We start from the raw sequence: 6,708 nt of genomic DNA on the forward strand, positions 1-6,708 counted from the left end.
GCGAAAGTATGAGCCTGATGAGGGCAAATCCTAGACCTAACCCAGACCTAACTTGCGTTATCCTCTAAAATATTGATCGAAACCAGGTTTAATCGACTGTTTCAGTGTGGTCCCACATTACTACGTGATCCAAACCAGAAAGAAGCCAGGATCTGTTCAACATGTATGAGAAATATGCGAATGAATCAGCCTGATGAGAGCAAATCCCAGATCTAACATAGACCTAACATGAATTATTCTCTAAAATATTGATCGAAACCAGGTTTAACTGACTGTTTCAGTGTGGTCCCACATTACTACGTGATCCAAACCAGAAATAACCCAGGATCCGTTCAACAAGTATGTGAAGAATACGAAAGTATGAGTCTGAAGAGTGAAAATCCCAGGCCTAACCTAGATCTATCATGCGTTATCCTCTAAAATATTGATCCAAACCAGGTTTAATGGACTGTTTCAGCGTGGTACCACACTACTACGTGATCCAAACCAGAAAAAACCCAGGATCTGTTCAACAAGTATGTGAAAAACGCGAAAGTATGAGCCTGATGAGGTCAAATCCCAGACCTACCCCAGACCTAACTTGCGTTATCCTCTAAAATATTGATCGAAACCAGCTTTAATCGACTGTTTCAGTGTGGTACCACATTACTACGTGATCCAAACCAGAAAAAACCCAGGATCCGTTCAATACGTATGTGAAGACTGCGAAAGTATGAGCCTGATGAGGGCAAATCCAAGACCTATCCCAGACCTAACTTGCGTTGTCCTCTAAGATATTGATGGAAACCAGGTTTAATTGACTGTTTCAGTGTTGTACTTCATTACTACGTGATGCAATCCAGAAAAAGCCCAGGATCTAGCCATGAAGTATGAGAAATATGCGAAAGTATGAGCCTGATGAGGGCAAATCCTAGACCTAACCCAGACCTAACATGCGTTAGCCTTTAAAATATTTATCAAGACCAGGTTTAATTGAAAGTTTCAGTGTGGTACCACATTACTACGTGATGCAATCCAGAAAAAGCCCAGGATCTAGCCATCAAGTTTGAGAAATATGCGAAAGAATGTGCCTGATGAGAGCAAATCCCAGACCTAACCTAGACCTTACATGAATTATTCTCCAAAATATTGATCGAAACCAGGTTTAATTGACTGTTTCAGTGTGGTCCCACATTACTACGTGATCCAAACCAGAAATAACCCAGGATCCGTTCAACAAGTATGTGAAGAATGCGAAAGTATGAGTCTGATGAGTGAAAATCCCAGGCCTAACCTAGACCTAACATGCGTTATCCTCTAAAATATTGATCCAAACCAGGTTTAATGGACTGTTTCCGCGTGGTACCACACTGCTACGTGATCCAAACCAGAAAAAACCCAGGATCTGTTCAACAAGTATGTGAAAAACGCGAAAGTATGAGCCTGATGAGGGAAAATCCCAGACATATCCCAGACCTAACTTGCGTTGTCCTCTAAGATATTGATCGAAACCAGGTTTAATCGACTGTTTTAGTCTGGCACCACACTACTACGTGATCCATTCCAGAAATAACCCAGGGTCCGTTCAACAAGTATGTGAAGAATGCGAAAGTATGAGTCTGATGAGTGAAAATCCCAGACCTAACCTAGACCTAACATGCGTTATCCTCTAAAATATTGATCCAAACCAGGTATAATGGACTGTTTCAGTGTGGTACCACAATACTACGTGATCCAAACCAGAAAAAACCAAGGATCTGTTCAACAAGTTTCTGAAAAACGCGACAGTATGAGCCTGATGAGGGCAAATCCAAGACCTATCCCAGACCTAACTTGCGTTGTCCTCTAAGATATTGATGGAAACCAGGTTTAATTGACTGTTTCAGTGTTGTACTTCATTACTACGTGATGCAATCCACAAAAAGCCCAGGATCTAGCCATGAAGTATGAGAAATATGCGAAAGTATGAGCCTGATGAGGGCAAATCCTAGACTTAACCCAGACCTAACATGCGTTAGCCTCTAGAATATTTATCAAGACCAGGTTTAATTGAATGTTTCAGTGTGGTACCACATTACTACATGATGCAATCTAGAAAAAGCCCATGATCTAGCCATCAAGTTTGAGAAATATGCGAAAGAATGAGCCTGATGAGGGCAAATCCTAGGCCTAACCCAGACCTAACATGCGTTATCCTCTAAAATATTGATCGCAACCAGGTTTAATGGACTGTTTCAGTGTGGTACCACACTACTACGTGATCCAAACCAGAAAAAACCCAGGATCCGTTCAACAAGTATGTTAAAACTGCGACAGTATGACCCTGATGAGGGCAAATCCCAGGCCTAACCTAGACCTAACATGCGTTGTCCTCTAAAATATTGATGGAAACCAGGTTTCATTGACTGTTTCAGTGTGGTACCACACTACTTCGTGATCCAAACCAGAAAAAACCTAGGATCTGAACAACAAGGATGTGAAAAACGCGAAACTGTGAGCCTGATGAGGGCAAATCTTAGACCTAACCCAGACATAAGATGCGTTACCCTCTAAAATATTTATCCAGACCAGGTTTCATTGAATGTTTCAGTGTGGTACCACTTTACTACGTGATCCAATCCAGAAAATAACCCAGGATCTGTTCAAGGAGTATGTGAAGTGTTGCGAAAGTATGAGTCTGATGAGGTCAAATCCCAGACCTATCCCAGACCTAACTTGCGTTATCCTCTAAAATATTGATCGAAACCAGGTTTAATCGACTGTTTCAGTGTGGTGCTACATTACTACGTGATGCAATCCAGAAAAAGCCCAGGATCTAGCCATCAAGTATGAGAAATATGCGAAAGAATGAGCCTGATGAGAGCAAATCCCAGACCTAACCTAGACCTAACATGCTTTATCCTCTAAAATATTGATGGAAACCAGGTTTCATTGACTGTTTCAGTGTGGTACCACACTACTACGTGATCCAAACCAGAAAAAACCCAGGATCTGTTCAACAAGTATGTGAAAAACGCGAAAGTATGAGCCTGATGAGGGCAAATCCTAGACCTAACCCAGACCTAACTTGCGTTATCCTCTAAAATATTGATCGAAACCAGGTTTAATCGACTGTTTCAGTGTGGTCCCACATTACTACGTGATCCAAACCAGAAAGAAGCCAGGATCTGTTCAACATGTATGAGAAATATGCGAATGAATCAGCCTGATGAGAGCAAATCCCAGACCAATCCCAGACCTAACTTGCGCTTTCCTCTAAAATATTGATCGAAACCAGGTTTAATCGACTCTTTCAGTGTGGTACCACATTACTACGTGATCCAAACCAGAAAAAACCCAGGATCCGTTCAACAAGTATGTGAAGAATGCGATAGTATGAGTCTGATGGGTGAAAATCCCAGACCTAACCTAGACCTAACATGCGTTATCCTCTAAAATATTGATCCAAACCAGGTTTAATGGACTGTTTCAGCGTGGTACCACACTACTACGTGATCCAAACCAGAAAAAACCCAGGATCTGTTCAACAAGTGTGTGAAAGACGCGAAAGTATGAGCCTGATGAGGGCAAATCCCAGACATATCCCAGACCTAACTTGCGTTGTCCTCTAAGATATTGATGGAAACCAGGTTTAATTGACTGTTTCAGTGTTGTACTTCATTACTACGTGATGCAATCCAGAAAAAGCCCAGGAGCGAGCCATCAAGTATGAGAAATATGCGAAAGAATGAGCCTGATGAGAGCAAATCCCAGGCCTAACCTAGACCTAGCATGAATTATTCTCTAAAATATTGATCGAAACCAGGTTTAATTGACTGTTTCAGTGTGGTCCCACATTACTACGTGATCCAAACGAGAAAAAACCCAGGATCCGTTCAACAAGTATATGAAGAATGCGAAAGTATGAGTCTGATGAGGTCAAATCCCAGGCCTAACCTAGACCTAACATGCGTTATCCTCAAAAATATTGATCGAAACCTGGTTTAATCGACTGTTTCAGTGCGGTACCACATTACTATGTGATCCAAACCAGAAAATAACCCAGGATCTGTTCAACGAGTATGTGAAGTGTGCGAAAGTATGAGTCTGATGAGGTCAAATCCCAGACCATTCCCAGACTTAACTTGCGTTATCCTCTAAAATATTGATCGAAACCAGGTTTAATCGACTGTTTCAGTGTGGTACCACATTACTATCTGATCCAAACCAGAAAATAACCCAGGATCTGTTCAACGAGTATGTGAAGTGTGCGAAAGTATGAGTCTGATGAGGTCAAATCCCAGACCATTCCCAGACTTAACTTGCGTTATCCTCTAAAATATTGATCGAAACCAGGTTTAATCGACTGTTTCAGTGTGGTACCACATTACTACGTGATCCAAACCAGAAAAAACCCAGGATCTAGCCATCAAGTATGTGAAGAATGCGAAAGTATGAGTCTGATGAGTGAAAATCCCTGGCCTAACCTAGACCTAACATGCGTTATCCTCAAAAATATTGATCGAAACCTGGTTTAATCGTCTGTTTCAGTAAGGTACCACATTACTATGTGATCCAAACCAGAAAAAACCCAGGATCTGTTCAACAAGTATGTGAAAAACGCGAAAGTATGAGCCTGATGAGGGCAAATCCTAGACCTAACCCAGACCTAACATGCGTTAGCCTCTAAAATATTTATCAAGACCAGGTTTAATTGAATGTTTCAGTGTGGTACCACATTACTACGTGATGCAATCCAGAAAAAGCCCAGGATCTAGCCATCAAGTTTGAGAAATATGCGAAAGAATGAGCCTGATGAGGGCAAATCCCAGACCTAGCCTTGACCTAACATGAATTATTCTCTAAAATATTGATCGAAACCAGGTTTAATTGACCGTTTCAGTGTGGTACCACATTACTACGTGATCCAAAACAGAAAAAACCCAGGATCCGTTCAACAAGTATGTGAAAAATGCGAAAGTATGAGTCCGATCAGTGAAAATCTCAGGCCTTACCTAGACCAGCATGCGTTGTCCTCTAAAATACTGATGGAAACCAGGTTTCATTGTCTGTTTCAGTGTGGTGCTACATTACTACGTGATGCAATCCAGAAAAAGCCCAGGATCTAGCCATCAAGTATGAGAAATATGCGAAAGAATGAGCCTGATGAGAGCAAATCCCAGACCTAACCTAGACCTAACATGCTTTATCCTCTAAAATATTGATGGAAACCAGGTTTCATTGACTGTTTCAGTGTGGTACCATACTACTTTGTGATCCAAACCAGAAAAAACCTAGGATCTGTTCAACAAGTATGTGAAAAACGCGAAACTGTGAGCCTGATGAGGGCAAATCTTAGACCTAACCCAGACCTAAGATGCGTTACCCTCTAAAATATTTATCCAGACCAGGTGTCATTGAATGTTTCAGTGTGGTACCACATTACTACGTGATCCAATCCTGAAAATAACCCAGGATCTGTTCAAGGAGTATGTGAAGTGTTGCGAAAGTATGAGTCTGATGAGGTCAAATCCCAGACCTATCCCAGACCTAACTTGCGTTATCCTCTAAAATATTGATCGAAACCAGGTTTAATCGACTGTTTCAGTGTGGTCCCACATTACTACGTGATCCAAACCAGAAAGAACCCAGGATCTGTTCAACATGTATGAGAAATATGCGAATGAATGAGCCTGATGAGAGCAAATCCCAGATCTAACATAGACCTAACATGAATTATTCTCTAAAATATTGATCGAAACCAGGTTTAACTGACTGTTTCAGTGTGGTCCCACATTACTACGTGATCCAAACCAGAAATAACCCAGGATCCGTTCAACAAGTATGTGAAGAATACGAAAGTATGAGTCTGATGAGTGAAAATTCCAGGCCTAACCTAGAGCTATCATGCGTTATCCTCTAAAATATTGATCCTAACCAGGTTTAATCGACTGTTTCAGCGTGGTACCACACTACTACGTGATCCAAACCAGAAAAAACCCAGGATCTGTTCAACAAGTATGTGAAAAGCGCGAAAGTATGAGCCTGATGAGTGCAATCCCCAGACATATCCCAGACCTAACTTGCGTTGTCCTCTAAGATATTGATGGAAACCAGGTTTAATTGACTGTTTCAGTGTTGTACTTCATTACTACGTGATCCAAACTAGAAAAAACCCAGGATCTGTTCAACATGTATCAGAAATATGCGAAAGAATGTGCCTGATGAGAGCAAATCCCAGACCTAACCTAGACCTTACATGAATTATTCTCTAAAATATTGATCGAAACCTGGTTTAATCGACTGTTTAGGTGTGGTACCACATTACTATGTGATCCAAACCAGAAAATAACCCAGGATCTGTTCAACGAGTATGTGAAGTGTGCGAAAGTATGAGTCTGATGAGGTCAAATCCCAGACCATTCCCAGACTTAACTTGCGTTATCCTCTAAAATATTGATCGAAACCAGGTTTAATCGACTGTTTCAGTGTGGTACCACATTACTACGTGATCCAAACCAGAAAAAACCCAGGATCTAGCCATCAAGTATGTGAAGAATGCGAAAGTATGAGTCTGATGAGTGAAAATCCCAGGCCTAACCTAGACCTAACATGCGTTATCCTCAAAAATATTGATCGAAACCTGGTTTAATCGTCTGTTTCAGTAAGGTACCACACTACTATGTGATCCAAACCAGAAAATAACCCAGGATCTGTTCAACGAGTATGTGAAGTGTGCGAAAGTATGAG

This window comes from Colletes latitarsis, unplaced genomic scaffold, assembly GCF_051014445.1.
Source record: "Colletes latitarsis isolate SP2378_abdomen unplaced genomic scaffold, iyColLati1 scaffold0018, whole genome shotgun sequence".
Classification (NCBI taxonomy): domain Eukaryota; kingdom Metazoa; phylum Arthropoda; class Insecta; order Hymenoptera; family Colletidae; genus Colletes; species Colletes latitarsis.